Source organism: Lissotriton helveticus, chromosome 1_1 (genome assembly GCF_964261635.1).
Source record: "Lissotriton helveticus chromosome 1_1, aLisHel1.1, whole genome shotgun sequence".
Lineage (NCBI taxonomy): Eukaryota > Metazoa > Chordata > Amphibia > Caudata > Salamandridae > Lissotriton > Lissotriton helveticus.
In genome coordinates, this window is record NC_136057.1 from 316,972,096 (window position 1) to 316,996,506 (window position 24,411).

General features: G+C 42.8%; 1 long non-coding RNA gene across 1 annotated transcript in view; it reads left to right on the plus strand.

Moving 5' to 3' along the window:
- The window catches only part of LOC144769474 (uncharacterized), a 78,067-nt gene extending 54,120 nt beyond the window's left edge, over positions 1–23,947 (plus strand). Inside the window, exon 3 of the long non-coding RNA XR_013598704.1 lies at positions 22,873–23,947. This is a non-coding gene — a long non-coding RNA (uncharacterized LOC144769474). The remainder of the gene's footprint in view (positions 1–22,872) is intronic.
- Positions 23,948–24,411: the final 464 nt, after the last annotated feature.

The window sequence follows — 24,411 nt, forward strand, 5'->3', positions numbered from 1 at the left end:
ACTTCGTATGCCTTATCAGGGGCTGGAGGAATATCGCTTGGCAAGCGTTATGACCTAATCAGATAACACGTTCCTGTGCCGTAGTGTGGCTTTATCAGATAACGGTTCCTGCATCATGGGGGTTTTCTGCCTCATGGGATGGCTGCTAGTTAACTTGTTAACCAGAATAGGGTCAGGAATAGGGGGATCGATACAGAACCTATAGGAATACATCACACCCACTCCACGCTAACTATGGACATATTTACGAATCTATGCATAGTAAAACATACTGTAGAGTATCGTGTATACCTTACCACCCCAAAATACATAAATGCATTTTGAAATTATCATATATACGGAAAAAACAGTCACATGTAATATATGCACTCAAGCTGTACGATAATGCTAAAGTAATCACGCATATCTATACATTATCACTAATTTGTATATGAGAATTTACACATGAAATGGCTCTTAATACAGAAAAAAGTTTCGAGACCATTCCATCACAGAATAAAATAATTATGAACATACCAGCGGGCAGCTAATGTCTATAAAGTATCTAAAAATAGAAATCTTAGTTCTCTAAGAATAGTTCTTACTTTAAGCAGAAAATAAGTGTCCCGAAAAATTCGTAAAAATATTTTGGGGCTGCTGAAAAAAATTGCTGTCCGTGAACTGGAGGGAAAATTGTTCATGGTATTTTGCTATTCTAGTTGAAGGCCAAATTCAGGGAACGCTGTGTGCGAGCTTGCTCAAAAGTCTCTATTTCTGCTCTGGTGAGAACATCATATCATTTAGACTCTCGAAAAAGTTGTCAACAGCTTCCTGGGAGAGTTCCACTAACTCGGAAAAAGATATAACCATGCATTCGTGCGCATGATTGTCTCCATTGACGTTTTGATTAGTATTGCTGACAGAAGGTCGTACCTGATCAATGCTGCTTTCATCTTGAACTTCACTACCCCTTAATCGTAGTGGTGAAGCTTCCACGAATGCCGTCATCAGGATTGGTAGCCGTTGAGGGCAGCACAAAGTATGAGCCTTTATTGGACTCAACAATGTTTCTGCATCCATTGGCGCATCTGAATGTAGAGTCAGACAGGTGTCTAACACGCATTCTTCTCCGCATAGCAAGCACCTTAATACAGGTAAAACACATCGATGCCACATTGGTCGAAATGAAAGAAACCAAGTCATGTTCAGGTCTCTAAGCCGGGATAGTCCCAGGATTTTTGATATCCGGTCCCTGTATCCAATGGCTAGGATTGTTTCTTCCCTTGTCGCAGGTGTTTTGTCTGTGACATGGTTTGCCATAACGAAATATAAGGACTAAGAATAGGATTCCTGCAATTAGTCCCAAAATGAGGGGAAGTCCGCCAAAAATCGAATGGACGAAATCTGGAAAAATACCCAGTATGGCTTTGAATCGTGTTAATGCCATCGAAAATACTGTCTTAAATACTTTTGAGACTCCACTGGTATCAGAAATATTTAAGATTTCATTCAGGATTTCTGCGAAATGTATGGGGGAATTAGTTGATAATAAGGAGTGAATCTCTCCAGTCGTCCTTGCGACTAGGAGATCATACGTTTCTTTTGATGACGTGAGTCTGGTCGGCGTCTGAAGAAGCACTGTTTTCATTCTGCTTAAAGTATCTATTCGAATAGAAGTAATTTTCAAGTTGGGCCATGCCCTTGCCTCCCTGTCTGGAAGGGAGCTGGGGAACAATAAGCGTCCACAGCACTTGACCTTCGCAGTCGTAGTTACGAGATAAGGAGTCCCGGGCATAAGACTACAGCATCTGCGATCTACAATTAGAATGTAACTCCCATTATAGAGTCTTTGAAAGAATGGTTCTATCTCTGTTGCAGGTGCGCCTAGCTGGTGACATGAAAGGTTATTTGAGTTCCCTTCACAGGCTCCATGCAAACTAATTCCATTACACAGAAGTGTACCGCTCAGTGACATTGCACAATTATTGCCACTAAGAAACACTTTCTGGCCTTTATTACTGACACATGCATGTGAATAGGGCAAGTTCCATGTTGTTTTAATGTACCCCTTTCCCAATTTTTCGTACATGCCAGCCTGTATATATTTTTGGCAGTATTGAAACCTGAAGGTTGATATTGGAATATTAATTATCCCATGTATTATCCATTCACTGACAGGTCGTTCTGACATTGTCACTGGTAATCTCTCGAGTTTCTCAATGCTCAGGATTGTATAATCAGCACCCTTCTGGGCCATACTGATTTGTTTATCAGTAAGGTTAAAGATATTGAATAGTGACGTTGTGTTGATTAAACGCCAAGGCACATAGCCTGAACGCAGGTTTTGTAACGTCCAGCCAAGCTGTACAATAGAACGCAATTGAGACTGACCGTGTTGTAACAACAGTAAGTCTTGCGATATTATGTCGATTGCTGAAGACACAATGCTGTCCAGAGAAAAAATTCTGGAGGACAGAGTCATTAACCCATTGTCCACTACAGAAAGTGATTTTTCCAAATTAATACGGTCAATTTCCCGTATTCTTTCTGCTGTCTCAATTTGAGTCACCTTCCAGGCCTCGTTGTATGCTGCATATACAGAGGCTGCTATGAAACGTTTCTGACGCTGTTTGCGCGGTCCCATAATGAAATCACGCAAGTCAGCACCATCAGTAAGTAAAGTTAGGTGTTGCTTAATTTCTGCCAGTGTGGAAGTCTGTAGCCATTGAAGGCATAATTTGCCCACACTGTAGGTGGTTATTATCCCTGGGTGTTGTCTTTGGGAATATCTAGGGTCTGGCCTGGTCATTTTGAACCCCTGTGTTTTGTCCAGGAATCTGTTTTGACAGTTATTAGTATCTGTGGGCCAGATCAACCACTGTTTCCAATCAGGATGTGTTCTGTTTTGGTTTAATACATAATTTACGTCTATCTCTTCATCTGTGGAGCTATTGCTGTTCATTGTTGGTTTTGGAATAGACGGTTTATTTAAGTCTTTGATTTTGGCTAAGCCAAGACAGGTAGTTTGTTGAACAGTGTCATTTAAAAATATAATTTGTTCTGGGATCATGCAGGCTCTAAACAAGGACTCTATACCCTATACTTGCCATTCTTTTGTACCCCAAACACTTTTTACTTCAACATTTTTGTCCCAATAATCAAAACCAAAAGTATTCATTTGTTCAAAGAATGAGTCTGAATATATCAATTTCGTGTTTGTTATCATGGTCTTTGTCCCTGTCTTATTTGACAATTTGAAATAAAATGTTTCGGCATTACTTGTGTTAAAACCTGAAAAGTATGAATATTTGTCATAAACGGTTCTTGAGCTTCCTTTTGGAGGGGTTGCACAATGTTCCCATTGATTATAATTTAAAACATTTCTAGGTTGTGCAGATCTATGTAGAAAATGGTTACCATAGTGGTTATAACAGTACATACTATCATAATTTGTCGAACCCTGCAAATAATTATGTTTGGTAAATTTAGCAGACATTACTAAGTCAGACATCATATTATTTATACTTTCAAAGTCCCAATCATCAGCAAATGAGCTTGGTTTTACAAAGTCACTCAATGAGATCTTAATTTGGTGTGGATATTTCAGGATTTCAACCGGACCATAAATTTCGTAGTCAGTTTTGTCCCATGCTACCCCACCCGGTATAGGATTGGCTGTGAAGTTGACTGAAGAAAGTTCTCTTTTCTCGACGTGTGAAGATGTGTGTGGTTTGAGGATCAAGTTGATTTTCTGACTTGCTGTGTCCATTTTAGCATATTTTCCCTCAATGAAGCGTCCCAAAGTTAGTACCATGATGAGCCAAAGTATGAGGATAAATGCACCAAAACCCACCCGAAATTCAATCGATGGAGAAATTAGATATGTTTCTTTCAGTTGTTTCAAAAGTACTTTAACTTTATCTTTAAAGGTTTTTGTTGATGGCTGTGTTTTTGATTCAGTGAAGCCTTCAGAGGAATCATCGAAGTTTATGAAGTAGCCGGATGCAGTTCTGTCAATTGTTCCAATTGCTTCAGGATTACTGTTTCTTGCATAGTCGTTTGTTACTTCATTATAGATTGGTGTGTCTCTGCTAAATGTTTTTATTTGGGTTTTCAGAGGTCTAAGTTCCATTGCATTGTTGCATAGTCCTTGTTGTAGTTCTGTAGGCGTTTCGAATGTGATTAGCCTCTTAGATTGAACCTCTGTGTTAGTAGCAAATCTTGGTGTTCTACTACTTCTCGGGAGTCCACTTGGCCTACTATTTGTTATCGGCCACATGTTGTGGTTTTACCAGGTCGATGGATACAACTTGGTTCTCCTTTTTACCAGCAAGCGGCGGTAGTACAACTGATCTTGTCCCGTTGACAGACAAGAGAGGAACAGCTTTCCTGTAAGAAGGCCCAAATTCCTTCTTTACCGCGATCTTTTCTCTGACTAGATCCCCGATTTTTGGAATCCAGACAGGTCTTGCTGGGACAGGTGGTGGTTCTTCAGTGGTTGTTGGCTGCTGTTTCAACTTTATGTTGCTCAGGTATTTTCTTGTTTCGTTTAAGTCCTGCAAAACAGCCAAACGATCTTTGATATCAAAGCATTTTTCCTTCACCACTGAAGTCTGACTGTCGAGATCTAAGACTAACATCCTAGTTCCAAATAATAATTCGTACGGACTGAATCCCTTCAGAGAATTTCTTGGCAAGTTATTTAGACTACGTTGGACACTTATTAGATGTTTGACCCACCCAGTTCCCGAACCTAATATCCTTTCTGTTATAGATAGCTTTATGCCTTGGTTTTTTCTTTACACCATCCCGTATCCCTCAGGAAGGAAGTGAGAAGAGTCCCGCTGTGCTATGCTCATTTGGCCATGTTTCCCCTCAGGCTGGAGGGCTAGAGTGAAAACAATGGTCAAACGTAGCATGCTTCTAGCGTATATGCCATTTTAGACTCGCAAATCTTTGTATAACAGTCCAGACGTCAGCTGAGTGCTGGTGATCTACATTATAAATGGAAACTAGCCTGTATATGTTAATCGGACGCTTTGCTTTTTACTGTTGATCTTTTCTGGAGTGAAACGACACGGTATTACACCGTTTCTCTCACCACTGCGATTTCTGTTACAGTTTGGGCAGTTCTTTACAAAAATGGTATGATGCAGGCTCATGCCTGGCCACCAGTACCTTGATTGTAATTCTTCCAGAGAATCTTTTAGTTTGAGGTGTCTGAGACCCTCGCCCATATGTGCGTCTGCTATTAACAAGTTTCTCCTGTCCATGTTTGGAATCACTCTATCCCCCACTCCAGGGATTCGAGCAAAAGGGACGGAGTTTGCATCGATTATGTATGTATAATTGAGTGGATAGTTGATCGGTAGCGCCGAGCAGTCGCCTTTTAATGACGTTTTCACCACCAGCACTGTTTCACCGTCAATATACTTCACTGTACGCTTTTTTCGAGCTACGGAAGCCGATTTAGTTGCTACCGCTGTGGCTGTCTCAGCCAATGAATTCCCTGCAACGTGAACGCCATCACGCTGATGACTCAGTGAGTGTGTCACGTGAGTCTTTGGTAGTTCTTTTTGTAAAAGAGCTATTTGTTCCCAAAGCAGTTTTTGCTTTATTGTTGCATCTGTGTCATCTTTGTAACCGTTTTGAATCCATGTCTGCAAATCGTTGTGATATGATTTGACGCAGTAATATGAATCGGACACTATAAGTGTCGGGAATTCGCGATCCGCATTATCTAGCGCCATTTTCAATGCTATTATTTCAGTCTGTTGTTCTGAATTAGTTTCTACTGAGTGTGTTTTTGTTAATAGAGGTCTTAGTTTACCTCCGCGCCACACTTCTTTTGTAATCTCACATGTGGGGTTGTATGCTTGATCTCCCCAAACGGAGGGTTGAGCATGTCCGTCTGTATAGATTACACAAGCGTATTGTCGTAAGGGCAGAATGTCGATAGGCAGAGGGAATGTTCTTTCATATTCTAGATTTTTCAATTCCTTTAGTTCTGGATCAAAGTAGTAGTATACTTTGTCCGTTGTAATTGAATTCACCCATTGTATCCATTCCGGATTCAATGTTGTTGTTGGTAAATTACAAGGTGTTGTTAGTGCCTCAAAGGCTGATTCTGCTGTTCTGACTGTGATACGTCTACCGTCCGCTTGATCTTTTTCTCTAGCTATTGCGGTTTGAACTGCATGAACAATGTTTTCTTTAATGCTGAATTTCTTTTCAGCTTCTGTGTACAAGTGTGATTTGAATGCAATTGGTACCTTTTCTCCCTCATTAGAGGTCAGGTATGTGAATCCGCATCTTCCTGGGATGACTCGAATCACAAGATTGCGTGTGTTATCACGTGTTTCTAATTTTGTTTTAATTAACATGTCTGTTTGTAAGGATCTCAAAATTTCTGTGTGTATTTGAGTCCAATTGGTTCTTTTAAAATCTGGTTTTATTAGATCATAAAGGGGTTTGACCCTTTCTGCGTAATTTGCGATGTATGTTCTTCCGAAATTTAGGAAGCCTAGAATTGACTGTAGGTTTTTTAGTGTTCTAGGTGCTTGGAATACGGCACATTTCTCTAGGAAATTGTCAGCCAGGCTTTTGCCTTCACTTGATAATTCGTATCCTAAGAACAGGACTGTTAGATGGGCAATTCTGGATTTTTTAAAGTTGAATTTGTAACCCTCTGCTGCGAACCCAAGTATTATGGTGTTCACTCTCTTCAAGTGAGTATCCAAGTCATCATCTGTTAAGTATATGTCGTCGACACAAGATAATGCTTCGTCATCATATGTTTGTAGTAATTCTGTTACTCTCGCTGAGAATACCCCTGGGCTATTCTTGTACCCCTGGGCTAACCGACAGAATTGTTTTTGAGTGCCATTTATTGAGAATGCAGACAAATATCTGCTCTCTGGTGCTATGTTTTGACAAAAGAATCCATTAGAGATGTCTAATGTTGTTTTGTATTTTTTGCGCACTATGTTATTCATTAGTGCAGCACTATGCGAGTTTTGCACTGCAAAAGTTTTGCAACATGAGTTAAGGTGTCGGTAATCCAAAACTAGACGATATGAATTGTCTGGTTTGGAGACCGGAAACAAAGGGTTGTTCATTTGTGAGGTGCAAGTTTCAATCACCCCCTGGTATTCTAATTGATCTAGGATTTCTTTTACCTGTTTTTTAGCTTCTTGCTTAATTGGGTACTGTCTTTGTGCAGTAGGTTGTGATTTTAACTGGATTTTGTGAGGAGGAGAGTCCTCATCCCATCCTACATGATTTTTATATAAAGCAGGAGCTTGAGCTACTGCCCACTTTCTGGCAAGTGTGTATTTTTTATGAATTGGGATATGATTTGAGAAGGCAGGCATAATTATTTCTTCGCCATGAGGGCACTCCCTGACAAACTCTGGTGGCCAGTCTTTTTCAGCTACAAGGATGTCATAGCCCTTGGAGAGATTATCCCAAAATAGTCCCCTTATTTTTCTAGTCTTATCCCCTTCTATACGTAAAGTTATTTCATATATTTTGTGAGGTTTGCTAACTCTGGTGTCTGCAGTTTCCACTTGAAGATATTCATTCGTGTCCACTGTCTCCAGATGATTCATAAGGACTTTGCGAGCTATGCTCACTTCTGCTGCGCTGTCTAGCATTGTCTGAGCCCATTCTCCGTTTTTCAGTTGTGTCCTCAGTATTCTCGGCATTGTTAACTACCTTGATACTGGCTACCTTCTTTTTTGGAAATTGTAATTTCTTTTTTAGATGAGCAGGTTCCTTGTCTTTGGACTTGGCGTGCTCTTCTCTTTGTTCTGATCGTCCTCTTCTTTCAGATTTCTGCGAGGAAGTCTGAAAAGATTGAGAGGGACGTGTATCAATGTCTTGATATCTATCAGGCTTCTTTATATTATCCCTATTTCTAAGGTTATATCTTTTCCCAGAGGGGTCACTTTGGGGTGACCTGTGTCTTTGGTTCGGAGATTTTTCTCTCCGCCGAGGAGACCTTCCTCTGGACTGGAATTTCTTTTCTTTAGGATTGGATTGTTTGTTTCCATCCCAGCTCTTTTTTTGTGATGTTGAATTATTATTAAAAAATATTTTTTCAGGACTTTCAATCAGTTGTGGTTTTACTGGTATTCCACCTAAACTATCTCTACCTAGTTCCTCATAGGATTTTTCTATAATTCTGGCAATTTCAGCTGGTTGGTCTGCTATATCTGTCTCCTTTAACCTCTGGCGGATCGCCACGTTTGCTGCTTCTCCCTTTATGTTGGCTAATAATATAGCCGAGACCTGCTTGAAGTCTTTTAGTAATTTCATACCAAGAGTTAAAGCGGGTTCTGGACCGTATTCGTCTTGAATTTGTCTTAGCACATCTGGTATTACCGAAATGGATGGAACACCGTGCGTTTTTGTGTAAATGGAAGCAAAGACTGTACCCCAAGTGTCACAGTCCTCCACATGTGGTGCGATTCCCATTGGAAGACAGATAGTCAGAATCCTGTGTTTTTCTAACGGGGTGGTGTCTGGAAACACCGCCTCTATTTGGGTGATTTTTTGTGCTAACCAGAATGGTATTTGTTCCCGTTTAGCTGGTACTTTACCTAGGCAGGATTGTATGTTCTGTGGTGTAATTTTATTTGTGTTCCCCTGGTGAGGGGTCAGCTGTGGAATTTTAATTGCTGGTTGAATTGTTGAAGTCCGCATCACATATTGGACTAATTGTCTATGTAATTTTATTAATTGTTCTAGCTGTGTTAAAAGCTCTGCTTGAGACATCCCATTGATGTCTGGATGTGGTGTGTATCCGGCTAGGACTGGCCACGTTGCTCCTGGTCTACCTAATGGACCGAGCCTGGTGATGTGATTATTATGTTTTAGGGCGCCATTAAATAAGAGCAGATGCTCTTGAAATTTAAGTGGTACTTCCACCTCCTCGAAAGGAGTGTACTCATTAGGAGGGTCCTCTGTTTTGTAATAGTGCAAGTACTTTGTTACAGCATTTGCTGCTGGAAAGTGTATCCATGAATAATATACCTCTGTCTGCCGATATTCGTGTGCCTCAATCACGAATATGACTGTGCCACCTCTAGGTGTCAGTCCATTTTCTATAAGTTTTAAAGTTATAGATTTCCTCTTGATGACCGGGATGAGTATTATATCCGGGTCTGTGTCTTGCAGTGCATTATCAGCAGCTGCGAGTTCAGTTGCTATCCTAACTGTCTCTCTTTCGTCATCACTGTCTCCCATTTTACCGACAGGAACGTTATTTAGTTTGTTTGCAGATCAGGTTTCTTATGGAAACAAAGATTAGATGCACAATATTTTGGAACAGTGTATCCTTCAACGTTGACTAAACCAAGAACCATACATAGGAGTTTCCTCCTGCGAGGTCTGGCGGATATTACCTTTTACCCACTCCAGACGTCTTTGGAGTATTATGGGAAAAAGGGGTCTGAGTGAAAAAGCACGACTGAGTTACTCTAAATGTCTTACGTTAGTTTTATCGCCCTTCCAAATGCGTTGGGCGCCATGTAGTGTAGTTCCTATTATCCCAATAGGCTCTGCGCATTGGAATAATACCTTCAATAGTATAGGCCTAGACCAGACGTTAACTAGGTCTACTACTGTCGATATTAGACTTAAAGTTTTGGGTTTGCCAGCTAGCTCAGAGTTCACTAGAAACTTTCTCGAATAGGCAAGGAGGAGTTGAACCTCCCTGGATAGACAAGAAGGGATTTAGTTTCTGACAACCATAGAACATGACAACTTTGCTCTCCCCTAATCAAGAGTGTATCTCTAGAGTCGTGTGAAAACAAAAGACGACTTATTTTACTCAGTCAGTACGTGCATTCTTAGTCTCACCAGATTGTAGAGAAAAGGAAGAGACGGGCGTGTTCAATAAAAGATGTTATTTATTGATCAGTCTCTTTTCTCATACAAGAGAAATGGATCGATATTATTGCAATACTTATGGTTAAGTAAAGTGCATACAATAAAAGCAGAAGTATAAAATAATACTGTAAAAACATTGATATGGTTTCTAAGCCATATGAAGGTTTAAAATGAATAAAAATGAATACATACACATTTACATTTGACTAATCGTACTCAACTGGTGTTTCTAACTACGCCTACCCCGTGTACCTGACCTAAGCCTAATACGTGGGCGGGAATAGAAAGTTACAGTTTAAGTTAAGTTTGTTTTGCCAAGTGACTGACTAAAGAATTCTCTGCAAGGGGTTATTCAGTTCTGTACCTGGAATCTAGGATGAATGAGGGATGGTATCTCTCGTCTCTGGTCTCGATATTCCAGGCTGCCTGCGAGGGCTACCCGGAAGCGCCGGAGCTGGATTTCTCGGCAGGAGAAAGCAGCGTCTCGTTCTCAGCGCGTCAGGAAGGCGGGGCTGCGCCAGCGGGGTCTGCTCTGCTCTGGGCTTCGGCAAGTCTGGCTGCTCCGATCTCGTCACCACCGCGTGTGTTTGCATAGGGCAATATCGGTAATATTTATACCTTTAAGGTGCCGAGATTGACGTAAGGATGGACATAGATACGTCAATAAGGATGTCATACGACCTGGTCGTTAGCACATTCTTTTGCTGAAGTTCTCGGTGAAATCAAAACAATGGCCGCAGGGTTTTTCCCAGGTCTGTCATAGGTTTGATTTGTTTTGAGAACTCCGTATGCCTTATCAGGGGCTGGAGGAATATCGCTTGTCTAATTAGATGGCAAGCGTTATGACCTAATCAGATAACACGTTCCTGTGCCGTAGTGTGGCTTTATCAGATAACGGTTCCTGCATCATGGGGGTTTTCTGCCTCATGGGATGGCTGCTAGTTAACTTGTTAACCAGAATAGGGTCAGGAATAGGGGGATCGATACAGAACCTATAGGAATACATCACAATATTATGTACCCATGTCTTTCTGCGTCTCGATCGTTCTGTTCCTTTAAGCTCCATCTTTGTGCTGTCAGGTTTATCTTCATTATTTTCCTCTCTTCGACCTTCCTTCTTCCTTCCTTCCTTCGTTCCCATACTTCCTTACCTGCTCTCTTATTTCATTGCTTTCTTCCTCCACCCTGCTTTTTTCCTCCCTACTTGCTTCTTCCCTTCCCTCTTTCTTCCAGCCTCCCTCCCTTATACACTTCTTTAATATTTTCACTTCTTTCCAATCATCCTTATTTTTTTTCTTTTATAGTTTGGTCCTCCTTCCTTTGTTCTTTCCTTACTCCCTCTACCTATCTCCCTCCATTAGACACTTTTGTGGTTGCTTTCTCCCTCAGTCTATACTTTTTCCTTCCCGCACTCGTTCATTCCTCCCTCTTTTACTTAATCGTTTCATCCTTTCACCCGCTTTCCTTCCTTCTTTTCTATTTAATTCCTTCCTTCCTCATTCCTTTTCCCCTTTCTCCCTGTCTTCCACTACATCCGTTTCTTCCATCCTTAGCTTGCCTACTTTCTTCTTTTCTTCACTCCCTCGCTTCTTCATTTGTTCTTTCCTAACTTTTTAAGTTCAAAAGAGTTTTATTAAAGTAATTTCAGACAAAATAAGCACAATAGATCAGAGAAATGCTACATAAGATCGAGCATTAATACAGTAAAATAAAATGAGAGGAGAGAAGGAGAAGGAGAAGGAGAAAGAAGAAAGAAAAAAAAACATCTGAAATTAGGTAGTAAACTGTAAGCATGATTCTTTCCTAACTTTTATCTCGTCATGCTTTCCTTCCCAACTTCTGTTTTTCCTCTCTTTCAACCTTCTATCTTTTTAATGTTCCTGCCAGGTCTCCACCTGCCTTCCCTTCTACCTTCTTTCATACCTTCGACCTCTTCCTTACCTCGCTCCAGCGCTCATTTCTCCCTCCCTACTTCCCTCCCTCCGGCTCTCCTTTCCTCCTACCCTCTCCACGTCCTCATCCGCTATCATCCATCCCTTTAAACCGTTCACTGAAGCAGGTAGTAATGTATAATTGGTCTTTGAGAAGAAACTCCCGGTTGCATGGCAGAGTATGACAGAATGACCTACTTCCTGCGATCAGACATGGCAGCTTCCCCGAGCAGCATCTTCTGATGGAATATGCGAGATACGTGGAGAAGCAACATTCTGTTTATAGCCTCCCCTCCCCCACTCGAAACAGCACGAGTCTATTCTTCTTTTCCATCTGGAGTAGAACCGAGTTCCATCAGTTGACAGCTATGAGCATCCTTCAGCCATTTTGCCTTCAGCGCCATCTCTTCTGTCCTATCAAGGACGTCGCAAGTACGTAGTGGGGTCAAAGGCTAAGACCATACCTTGGTCACCGTAAGTGGAAAATTCCTGAGGGAGGCAGATATATAAAAAGCATATCTGACCTAGTTAGCTTATGGTGTAGTCTCACAGAAAATATATGATATATTTATTGAATAACTAGTATGGCGTCCCTCGGGATGCACCCCACCCGGAATTGGATAAGCCACAGTTGTCCATTGGCCTCTTGAAACTTAAAGTCAGTTGTGGTTATTAATTCAACAGCATTAACTGTTCTGGGAACTGTAGGCCCAGAGCTGAAGCCTCAGGACTGGATGACAGTCATATTCAAGACATCCAATTGCATGACAGCTGTGCACAGGCCACATTAGCAGACAGAGCAATGCCTGTTAATGAACTCACCCCAAGTTACCCACAGAATGACACTGAATGGGCATGATGTTTATAGGTCGACTGATAAAATGCCATTTTTATGGGGGTAAATCGCCAGGGATTTCTCTCCCCCTTTTCACCCAATGCACTCCCCTCACATCCCCCACTCACACGAATTGTGTATTTTACATGTTGCCTCTTTTATTTTTATAGTCAACTTTTATGTTATGTTATCCTACGCTTGCTTTGAAGCTGTTTATTTACTAAAGCAGCTCTACCCTCTCTTCTTCAGTGACATAGTTCTACAGCAGAATACATATTTTCGTTTTTTTACTGCCGAAATACCGCAGTTTTAGTCATTTGGTAGATGTCCATGTGATTTTTGTAGTCTCGTGTCATCCTTACAGATGCTACCTTTACAACTTTAGACGCTCACCGTTTTTGCTAAATATAAGTGGTTTTGACATCAAGTCATATAGACACTGTCAATAATCTTCAAAGGCTTGTGCTAAATTTAAACCGGTGGCTGCTGGTGGGTGCCACAGACACTCATTTTTGTGTCCTAGAACTTATTTTTCTGCATCAGACATTTATAGAGAGCAAGAGAGTGAAAAACACAAAGTCTAAAGACAGGGAAGGAGAAACACAGAAAACCCACCTCAAAGTGAGAAAGCAGGAACGGGCAGCAGTGAGGTGAGGGGGCTGGGAGTGTCTGGCAGTTAATTAACCCCTTGGCCGCGGCGGTAATTCCGCCGCTGCGCTGGGGGAAAGGGGGCCGTGCTGTGCCTGTGACGGAGTGGTTCCGTCACGGCCCCGCCCGCTCATTAGAACGGCCACGCAGGCACGGAATTCCTGCAGGGGCGGGTGCTGCAGAATGAAAAAATAAAAGGAGGAACAAAAGAGGAGAAATAAAAGTATTTCTCCCTGTTGCGTCGCCCTACGCCTCCCCTGGGGAGGTGTAGCAGACTTAATCAGTCCCAGGTTTACTAAATGTTGCAAATCTGTGAATGCGCAGAATCCATGGGTGTTGTATGGGAATACCCACAGCAACATCCATGGCATGCCCCTTTCATGCAAAGTGATGCCTGAAAGGGGCTGTATTTACAAGTGTGTGAAAACAAAGGAAGAGACACGGGTGGGCTAGTTTAACAAAGGTCCAGCATACGTGCCTAAGTACTGAAAGCAACAAAGATTGGTATGCAGTTCCTAAAAGAGATAGGGGTATAGTGACTAATGTGAGAACAAGACTGATGTTCAATAACCAAAAAGGAGGAAGGGGAATTCCTCCTTTTGGATAGAATGCCCTCACACACCCAGCCCGCTAGGTGTCATGCTTCATCATTGGGCGTGCTCCTTGTCGCGACGGCGGTGCAATTCCCGACGGGCACCCTCAGTGGGGGCTGTTTGGCGGAGATCTTTTATCCTTGCCGTTTGGTGAGTGCGTGTGTGGGGCCCTAGGGTGTTGAAGTGTAGTGTCTGTACAGATGGGTTAAAACAGGGGACGGTGGTCAGGGCCACTTCTTTAACCGCATGCGTGCGGGCGGAATTCCGCCCGCACGCGGAGTTTTGCGAAAGCGCATGTTACGTGACGAGCTGGGCTCGTCATCAGCGTAGCAGGAGGCTACCTCATGACGAGCCCAGCTCGTCATCAGCGTGGAAGGGGTTAATATTCCTGCCTCCTACCCTGGTTAAAGAGGTGATGGCAACTAACCACAGTGATGTGGTTGGTAGTTGCACTTATGTGGTCAACATGTTTCTTGCCTTTTAGTCCCAAGGAGTGGGATCAAGCGGCAATTCTTCAGGACCAAAAGATAAAAGTTTTAACTAACAACACTGGTTACTGGTTCTAAGGTGCGTTGACCTATGTATTACCAGTTCTGGAGCACCATTGGCAGTGAGCGTCCCTCAGTGCTGAAATCAATCTAAAAGAGTAACGCTAATGGCCTCATCGGTCTACGGCAGCAAAAGAGCATGTTGAAGTAATGTGTCGTTTCAGAATCTCGCGCTCAGTCGGTGGAGGACCTACCCGTGTTGCCGGTACCGGACGTTAACCAGGGTAGGAGGCAGGAATATTAAAGAAGTGGCCCTGACCACTGACCCTTGTTTTAACCCACTATCTATACACACACTACACTTCTACACCCCAGGGCCCCACACACACACTCACCAAAAGGCAAGGATAAAAGTTCTCCACCAAAGGGCCCCCACTGAGGGTGCCCGTCGAGAATTGCACCGCCGTCCTGATGAGGAGCACGCCCAATTATAAAACATGACACCTAGCGGGCTGGGTGTCTGAGGGCATTCTATCGGAAAGGAGGAATTCCCCTTCCTCCTTTTTGGTTATTGAACATCAGTCTTGTTCTTACATTAGTCACTATACTCCTATCCCTTTTAGGAACTGCATACCAATCTTTGTTGCTTGCTGTATTTACAAGGTCATGGAAAGCCATGCAGGGTGTCTGTGCGTGGTGTTGTAAATATGGAACAGCATAATTTACAGCTGGTGCGTCAAACAAAGTGACGCATCAGCTGTGCAAGAGGCTTGTAAATAAGCCCCATAGTGCTAAATGCCGTGGTAATCTCCTAGCGTAAGCCCCCCAAATCTCACCAAACTTTGCTGTAATTTCACTTAATTAGCTACAGCAAATTGAGTAAGCTACACCTACCTTTAGTGCATATAAGGAAAATATATGTTGTATTGTTTTTTTTCTTTTTAATACTTCTTGTTCTACAGTTTGAATGTGTTCTGGATGCAGGTGTGCCAAGAACCTCTAGGGATGGTGAGGTTTTCTTCAAGTAAGTGGGAGTGCTTGATGTGATGGCTTTCTAAATGATGCTTTTTTTTAAGAAGGTGCAGGCTGGCAGGCTGTAGTGTATGTGATCATATTTCATCTGATCCTGGATGAGAAGTGCTGCGGCATGTAATATGGCCTTATGGGGTGTCAGTGTGGAGTTTAGGAGGCCATGGAGTAGGGTATTTCCAGCAAACAGATGTAAGAGTAAAAGAGTTTGAACAGCAGTTCTGAAGTCACTTTTCTGAAGAAACGGTTCAACTTTATTGAGAAGAGAGAGCTGGTGCCAAGCCATCTTTTGTTTTTTGGGAATGTGTTCCTGAGGGAACTCCACCATAGCTAGTTCGAAGCCCAGCTGCCAAATGAGGAGAGTTATGCATTGGGCTAGCTACACCACCATGTAAATAAATCATAGCTACTGAAACGTAAGCCAAAAGACATCCCGGCCTTGGGGAGAGAGGAATCTCCTTCACGGAGAACTATGATGTCTTGTGGTGAAAGCCAGAGATTCCTTGAAGCCACAAAGCCGACCGACCTGCTTTGAACCAAGATTCTTACCGTCAGGACACGGAACATGAGGACCTTGTACAATACAGGGAAGACAGCCCAATTGGCAGCAGAGATGAAAAAATACAACCTTGCCCTGCTTCGCATCAGCGAGATCAGATGGACACAGCCTGGACAGAAAATACAGGCTACAGGAGGAATGCTGTTGTATTCTGGAAATGAGGAAGAGAACACCCCACTTACTCAGGAAGATGCTAATGCCAGAAGCCAACAAAGCTCTGATTGGATAGGAACCCCACAGTCCCAGAATCATCACAGCGACCTTCCTGCACAAGAAGTAGTGGATCTACATGACTGTTATTCAGTGCTATGCACCTACAAATGCCAGCAAAGAAGAGGAAAAAGAACAGTTTTACAACAGACTTCAGTCCATCCTGGAGAAATGCCTTAAGAGAGACATCACCATACGGATGGAGGACATCAATACCAAGATTGGAAGTGACAACACAGGGTACAAAGTAGTCATGGGCAACCATGGCTTTGGCGACAGGAAGGAGAATGGTGAAAAACCTGCCGATCTCTGTGCATTGATCAGTCTGGTGATAAGCCGTAGTGTACTCCCACAGAAAAGAATACACAAGGCAAAGTTTGTGTCACCAGACCATTCAACAGAGAATCAGATCAACCATGTCTGCATTGCCAAGAAATTCAGGAGGTCCCAGCAGGATGTGGAAGTGATGAAGGAGCGGAAATGGGTTCAGACCATCACCTTGTCCTGGCCAGGCTGAGGCTAAAGCCGAACAAAACATGGATGGAACTGATGAACCAACACCAGATATATAAAGCCACCCTCCTCAAAGATTCACAAAAACTGAGTGATTACTAAGTTACCCCAGTAACAAGTTTCAAGTCATGAAAGAAGTGGAAGATGACTGAGGCACAGTAGAAAGTCAGTGGGAGAAGATCAAACAAAAAGTGACCGTAACCAGCCAGGAAGTACTGGGTCCAAAGAAACACCAGCATAAAGAATGTATCTCTGCTGAGACTCTCCACAACATCCAAGAGAGAAAGCTAAAGAAAGCTGCAGTCAACACCAGCTGAACAAGTTCAGAAAAAGTGAAAGCTCTAGGAAAATACATCAAAACTAACAAGGAAGCAAAGAGAAGCTTAATAGCAGACAAGTGAAGATTCATTGATGGTCTTGCCACAGAAGCCCAGGAATCAGCAAGCCATGGAATCTTGAAAAAACTCTACGACATAACAAGGAAACTCACCTGCAGATACATCAAGCCAGAAGACCTGTTAAAGACAAAGCTGGGGAAAAAAATTTGGGTGATGAAGGCCAGCAACGAAGATGGATTGAGCACTTTGAAGAACTGCTGAACTAGTCTGTGCTGCAGTCTCCACCAGGCATACAGCTAACTGACAAGAACTTGGCAATCTACTGCAGCAGACCAACAAAGGAAGAAATACGGCAAGCGATCAAACATCTGAGAAATGGGAAGGCAGAAGGACCTCCCAATATCCCAACAGAGGCACTGAAGGAAGACATGGAAATATTAGTAGACATGTTCTGCCCCATGTTTGGAAGGATATAAATTGTAAGGCACCCATAAGATAGGCCCAAGGTAGCCACATGGGCAAGTTGCAGTGTATTTAAAAAGTAGGATATCTACTGTTGTGTTTTACATGTCCTGGTAGTGAAACACTGCTAATGTAGTTAGAGATGCCTAATAACATATCACCAGAGTATCTTTCAATTGAAAGCTGATATAAAATTGGAGTTTGGAGTCTCTGGACTCACAATCTAAAAATGCATCTTTTAATGTAGTTGTTTTTGAAAATGCCACTTTTAGAAAGTTGGCATTTTCTCATGTTACCCATTCTATGCCTCTGACTGCCTCTGAATACACATCTGGGTCAAGATGACAGTTGGCCTCTTGTGCATTCACACAAGACAGTCACACGAAGGAAGCTAAGGTATGCCTTGCATATCCTGATGGCCCATCATCCAGCAGGTGGGCCTTCCTGAGCTAAAGTGGATGTAGGAGTTGACACTGACACCTGAATAGGACTGTGCCTGTCCCTACACAAAGAAGTCACCACCCCCTATAGTGTGTCTGGAGCCAGGGCAAGGAAGAACAGGGTTGTGTGCACTACAAATACCTTTCTTTGAAGTTTGCATGCTTCAAAGGCTACATTGGGTATAAGTACTGGACCTCTGACAGCCTATACTCAGAACACTTCTGGACTGAGGACATTCTGCCAAGAAGAATGCTGTGTTTCTGTCAGGAGGGACTGCCATTTTGCTCTTTGCTTTGCTGTACTGGACTGCTGCTTGCTGCTTCTGTCCTGAGAGTGAAAGGACTGGACTTTGTTTTCTACATCCTGCTTTCCATGTTTCTCCAAGGATTTGAGTTGAGCTTGCCTTCTGTTGGCAGTCTCGGGGCCATCAAAGACTTCATGTGCCAACACCGGGACTCCTCTGTTGAGAGCCCTGCTCTTCCAAGTGGTGCCAATTCCAGTTCTGGGTCCTTGCAAGTGAGTTCTGGTGCAACAAGAAGAAAAGCAACTCATTCACTCCAAGCATAATTCGGAATCGGCGTATCATTGCAACACTTGTTGCATCGCCGCTGCATGCACCAGCTCGACGAAACGACTTTCAACACAAGCCCGACCTTTTGATGCAGGACCTCTGAAGAACCATAACTGCATGAGTCCTGAGCACTGTTTCACTGGAGTCCGTGATCGCACTGCTCCGATTTCGATGCAGTACTGGCCACAATTCTGTAGAATCGATGCAGCGTGACATGACTTTCGACACACCATTAACGCATTGTCCCTGAGCGCCGCTTTCATCATCCACATCGTACCACAGTAAGGAACTTAGGTATCATGCCTGTAAATGACGCATCACCTCCACTGCGCTATACATCGTCCCCTGGACATGGACACCTCAACGATTCTGCACCATCCTAAGGAACCTACACATCACTGATTACAGCAACTCATCACCTCCTCTTTGCAACACACTGCCCTGAGCATCACAATGCCAGCGACCTGCACAGCAGTAAGGATCTGATGCATCTATGACATTTCCAATACCATACCTCCCTTGCGTCACACATCGCCTTTGATTTTTAACACATTTAATGTACTTTGTCCCGGTCAAGCGCAACCATTGATTTTATAAGACCTATAACTTTATTTAAGTTTGAAAATTCATATCTTGAGTTGTATATGTTGGATATTTGCTATTCTGGTCTTATTTTAATCAGATAAATATTGATTATATTTTGCAACTGGTCTGGAGTCCATTTGTAGTGTTTTAACTGTGGTACTGTGTGTGTGTGTGTACAGGAACATTACTCATTGCCCCTGAGATAAGCCTGACTACTCTTGCCAAGCTATCAAGGGGGTGAGCACACGTTATTCTGAGGGTGTAACTTATTTGAGTGAGTGTTCCAACTTGGACAGGGTGCAAAATCACTGCCAATTAGAGATCACATTTCTAACAATCCCAGAAAAAGGTGACCTGAGTAACTGCACAAACTACAGAGGGATAACTCTTCTACCAAACCTTGGCAAAGGATTCTCATTGAGCAGTTGATGGAATGGAGGTCCCCCCTCTATGTCAATTCCCTCGACTATGAGAAGGCATTCAACAACGTGGACAGAAAGAACCTTTGCAAACTCCTCCAACACTTCAGTAGGACAGATAAACACATAAGAATCATTAGCAACTTTTATGAGGGAAACACCTGCAGGGTAGTTCATGGAGGACAAATCACAGAAGCCTTTCAAGTGAGGACCAGAGTCCCCCAGGGATTGTTTGCTCTCTTCTTTTCTCCTCCTGCTGGCTATAGACTGGATCATGAAGACATTCATGGCAAGGGGACGAAATGTGATCCAGTGGATACCTTAGAAGCAGCTCATTAACTTAGACTTTGTTGATGACCTGGCTCTACACTCCCATACCCATCTTTAGATGCAAGAGAAGACCAACAATGTGGCAGTTATATCAGCGCAACTCGGCCTCAACATCCACAGGGCAAAAGCATAGATCCTGTAGGCTAGCATGGCCAGCAAAACTGCAGTCACTCACAGGCAATGCACAGGAAGAGGTTAAGGCCATCATCTACCTGGACAGTGCCATAGACAGGCAGGGCGGGTGACGTCAAGGCAAGAATGGGCAAAGCATGGGCTGCCTTCATTCAGCTAAAGAAGATCTGGAGTTCCAAGGACAATGCTGCAAACCCAGATCAGGCTTTTCAACACCAACATAAACCGGTCCTTTTCTATGGAGAGAAACTTGGAGAACAATAGGGACCACCACCAATAAAGTCCAGACCTTCATCAACACCTGTCTGAGGAAAATCCTCTAAATCCGCTGGCCAGGCACCATCAGCAATAGCAACCTATGGCAGCAGACTTCTCAACTCCCTGCTCATGTAGAAATCAGGAAAAGATACTGGGGCTGGTTAGGTCACACTCTCCACAAGCCTGCATCAAACACCACTCCCTAACTTGGAACCCTCAAGTGAAAACGAAATTAGGAAGACCAAGAAACACCGGGTGTAGAGGCCTTCAGTCTGACTGCAAGGTGATGGGTGACACCTAAAGTCAGATAGAAAGAAAAGCCCAGGACAGGATTAGAGTCCTAGTTGATGGCCTATACCCCACAAAGGGTAGCTGGCAAACATAAGTAAGTAAGTAAGCTCCTTAAGGGAGAGGTTGGTGTCAGTAGCGAATACAAATAATTTGGCGTTTGGTGAAGTTGGGATTCAAAGCCCTGAAGGGTTATGTCATTGAACCAAGATTGTACTGTATCTTGTTTGCTGGTCTTGGTAATTTATAGGAATTTTGTCTTGATTGGTGTTAGATCTGGGGGTCTCTAGTTGGCAATGGTATTCACCTTTGTCCAAATAGGGACCATTACTTCTAAGTCAGGATAAGGGGATTACACTCCTTAATAACCCCTGCTCACCCCCTTGGTAGCTTGGCACAAACAGACAGGCTTATCTCAGAGGCAGTGTGTTAAGCATTGTGAACACTCTACAACTATTTGCAAGGGTTTGTCTGAACGCACGGTTCTTGTGAAGTCCATGCATTTTGATATTTGCTCGGATCATATGTGCTCATATGTCAAGGTCTTAGAAGATGCACTTCTGTCCCCCGTGGAACATGATGCTCTATTCTTGGCTACGATTTGCAGTCGATATTCCATATTTCGCTCCACGCTGCACTTTTTTAATGTATTTTGTTCAAAGTTTATGGGGGCGCACCAAATAGAAGTCCAAAAGCAGTTTCGTTCAAATATGTAGAAAAGTTCTTTATTTATTTTTGTCCATTCTTAAAATACAGATCACCAATTATTATACAACAAGGTCAGCCAACTCGTTTCACTCCCTTCCAGGGAGTTTCTTCAGGGCACAACGGTCTTTTTCCGGTAACGTGGGGTTAAGTCCTTCCTTTTCACAAATAGTTTCCTTTTAGTCCTGCCCACTTGGATATTCTTATATTGGTCTTTTATTTGGTATATTCTTCCCCAAATAAGTTTCCACGCTTCCGGTATTGGGAGTTTTAACCACAAATAGTCCAGGAAGTTCAATCTCTTCCTTTCCCTGACAGTGTCTGTGTAAAGTCATCGCAATTCTGTATTTTTCGGCGTAGATGTATCACCGTAGCTTGGGACCATCCATGCTGCTACGGTGATACATCTACGCCGAAAAATACAGAAAGCGCGGGCACGTCATGGCGATCCAATATCAAAACACTCCTCAAGGGACAGGCTCTCGGCTCAGCTGAGAGCTAATGCTATAATATTCACTAAACTCTAGAATTTTGCCCCATAATGCATTGCTGGGCCTTTGGTTGGCATTGTATGTTTGCACATAACTTTGCTTGGGGTGGTCCTAGGAGGATGGGACACCCACCGAATCATTCAGCATGATATGCTCTTTGTGTTCAATGCATCTGCTTGTCCACCCCCAGGTAAGGGGTGACCCCAAAATCATCACCTCTCACATTGCCTGATGTTTTTCTAAGTTAACTTTTATGAATTTGTTATATAATTTTTTTGTTTTTGCATGTAAAGTTGATTTACAGAAGGGTTGTGGGTACAGTAGGTAACTCCATTGTGTAGCGGAGTAGGAATTCTTGCATGAATTCCTTGTTTTCAATGAAATGCGTAGTAACCCAATCTCCGCAACTTCTGTTAGCGGAGCAGAGCAGAGTTCATTGCCCATGGTTAATATCTACCCACTGTATGGCACTCTAGGCAAACTGGTATTCCACCTCCTCCTTGCATCCTAACAAACTATACTCAGCCTCTCAGTCCAACAAACGCAGTCATCCAACCATAAATGTATTGAAAGACTGTGGTTGCTTTTAAGCATGGAGAAACTTTCGAAAGAGCCCCAGGGAGAGGCACACACTCTCACTAAACACTGGACAATGGAGCCACCTACTCAACTACTTTAACAGAGACTTTAAAGTATTGTCTATCCTTAAGCACCTCAGAGCACTGAAACTTCTGGGCCCCTCAAAGCTCGATAATTATTACACTGCGACCTGCCAATGTAATAGAGGTATATAGAGTCTAGCCACGGCTGGTACTCACAATGAGAAATCGCAGCACCTTGATTTCATTTCTCGAGCAGAGGGGTGGGTCGGGAGGAGGAAATGGCTGAAAGACTAGAGAGGTGAATTGTTTGGGAACTGCCTGCATTCGCTTTTAAACTGAATGTACCAATTCATAATGCCCGATATAAAGATGAACACAGCAACAAAATGGTATTACCAAGTATTTAAACCTAAGTGAGTGGAAAAGCAGTATTATTTTAGACAACAATGTGTAGGACATGTAACTAATTTTAGGATGGAGGTTAAAGTGAGGAATAGTAATGGTTAGTCAGGTAGTATATTTTGTAGAAAGTACTACAAATATGTGTTTTCTTTATCTTTTCTGCTTTCAGGACAATCAAAGAGAACCAAAGGGGGCAAAAACCTATGACCACCAAATTACAAATTGAGCTGACGTTCCAATCCATGTCAAGATTATTAGAAGGAATGCTTGGAAAACATGGGGGAATGGTCTTTCTTTTCCTTGGCAGAGAGTATGTAATGGATGTATCCAATGAAATAGTAGTCACAATAACATCCTGCTCTGCTGCAAGCCCAAATTCTTGCTCTGCATCTACTTGTAGGACATGAGGTGTTACAGACCATGGTTCCTGTTGTTGACTTTACTGTGAAGATTTGTTTGTCACTTAAATATTTCTCCGAACCACTTTTGTCCATGACTGCAGTCATTGCAGCCGTGAGACGTTGCCTATGGTTTTGATGGCAGTAGTATTGATACAGGGGTAATCCTCTTACCAGCTTCTTCTTGTACAGAGCAGGGTACAGCAGGTAAGTCCTGTTTTCAGAAAATAGATGAGGACTTAATACTTCTTCTCTTCACTTGTTACTTTCTTGGCAGGGACCTCCTTTGCTGGGACCAACTTGTTTAGTTCTTGTAAAGGCTAGCAATCATCTTGATTAGAAGGACTCTGCAAAGGACTCTGGTGACACTGTCAGATACGCTGCAGACTGCTTTTCATCTCAGTATTGTGTGTGACATTTGTACACTTGCAGGCAACAACAAAAACCAAAAACACAGTAAGTCAGTGAGCTTTAGACAATCTAGTCAATGCAATACAAGTCATCATCATCAAGATGATGATCATCACAAATGTTTAGCAATTGTATACCCATGCATACAATATTTTTTTACTACAACGTACACAGCAAAACATAACTTGGTAACCCATCAGGCCTGATGTAATCAATACAGTAGGCATGGAAAAGGCAAATAAATAAATAAAATAGTTGGTGTCGCTCAGGGCCATCTTGACCACAACTGAGGTGTCACGTGACCAGAATAGGCCTAGTAAGAAACACTCACAACCACTAAGGAGCTAAGAGGGAATACGGAAAGGGTCGCCCTCCACTCACAATCTATACTTCAAATAAAGACCCAGTCCAATAGCGTGCATATGTAGCAGTGACAACCAGGGTTTTTAAAAAAAAAAAAATCCTACTCCCCACTACACTCTTATACACATTATAAGGAGGTAATGCACTGTGCTCCGCTCACAATAAAACACCTGTTCTCTCTGGCAACACCACAGAACACCCACTCAAAGTGATCCAACCCAGAATTGGTCACACAAGTCCACCACAAACATTAGACATACCTCTTCATAGAGGAAAAATTTGCGAGAAGCAAATGACCCCTCACGGAAACACCACCATCGGGGTAACTGGTATGCAATTTCCAGACAGGCCCCTGTCTCATCATCGGTGGTCACTTGCTTCTCAAAGAAAAGTGAGAGGAAAGAAAAGACGTGTCCAAAATAAACAACATTTAAAGTGACAAATAGTGAAGTGCAGAAAAATCTGCTAGTGACAAACAAACACAAGTATAACTGAGTGCTTAAAAACACACACTGCACACCAGTCCCTTAACCAAT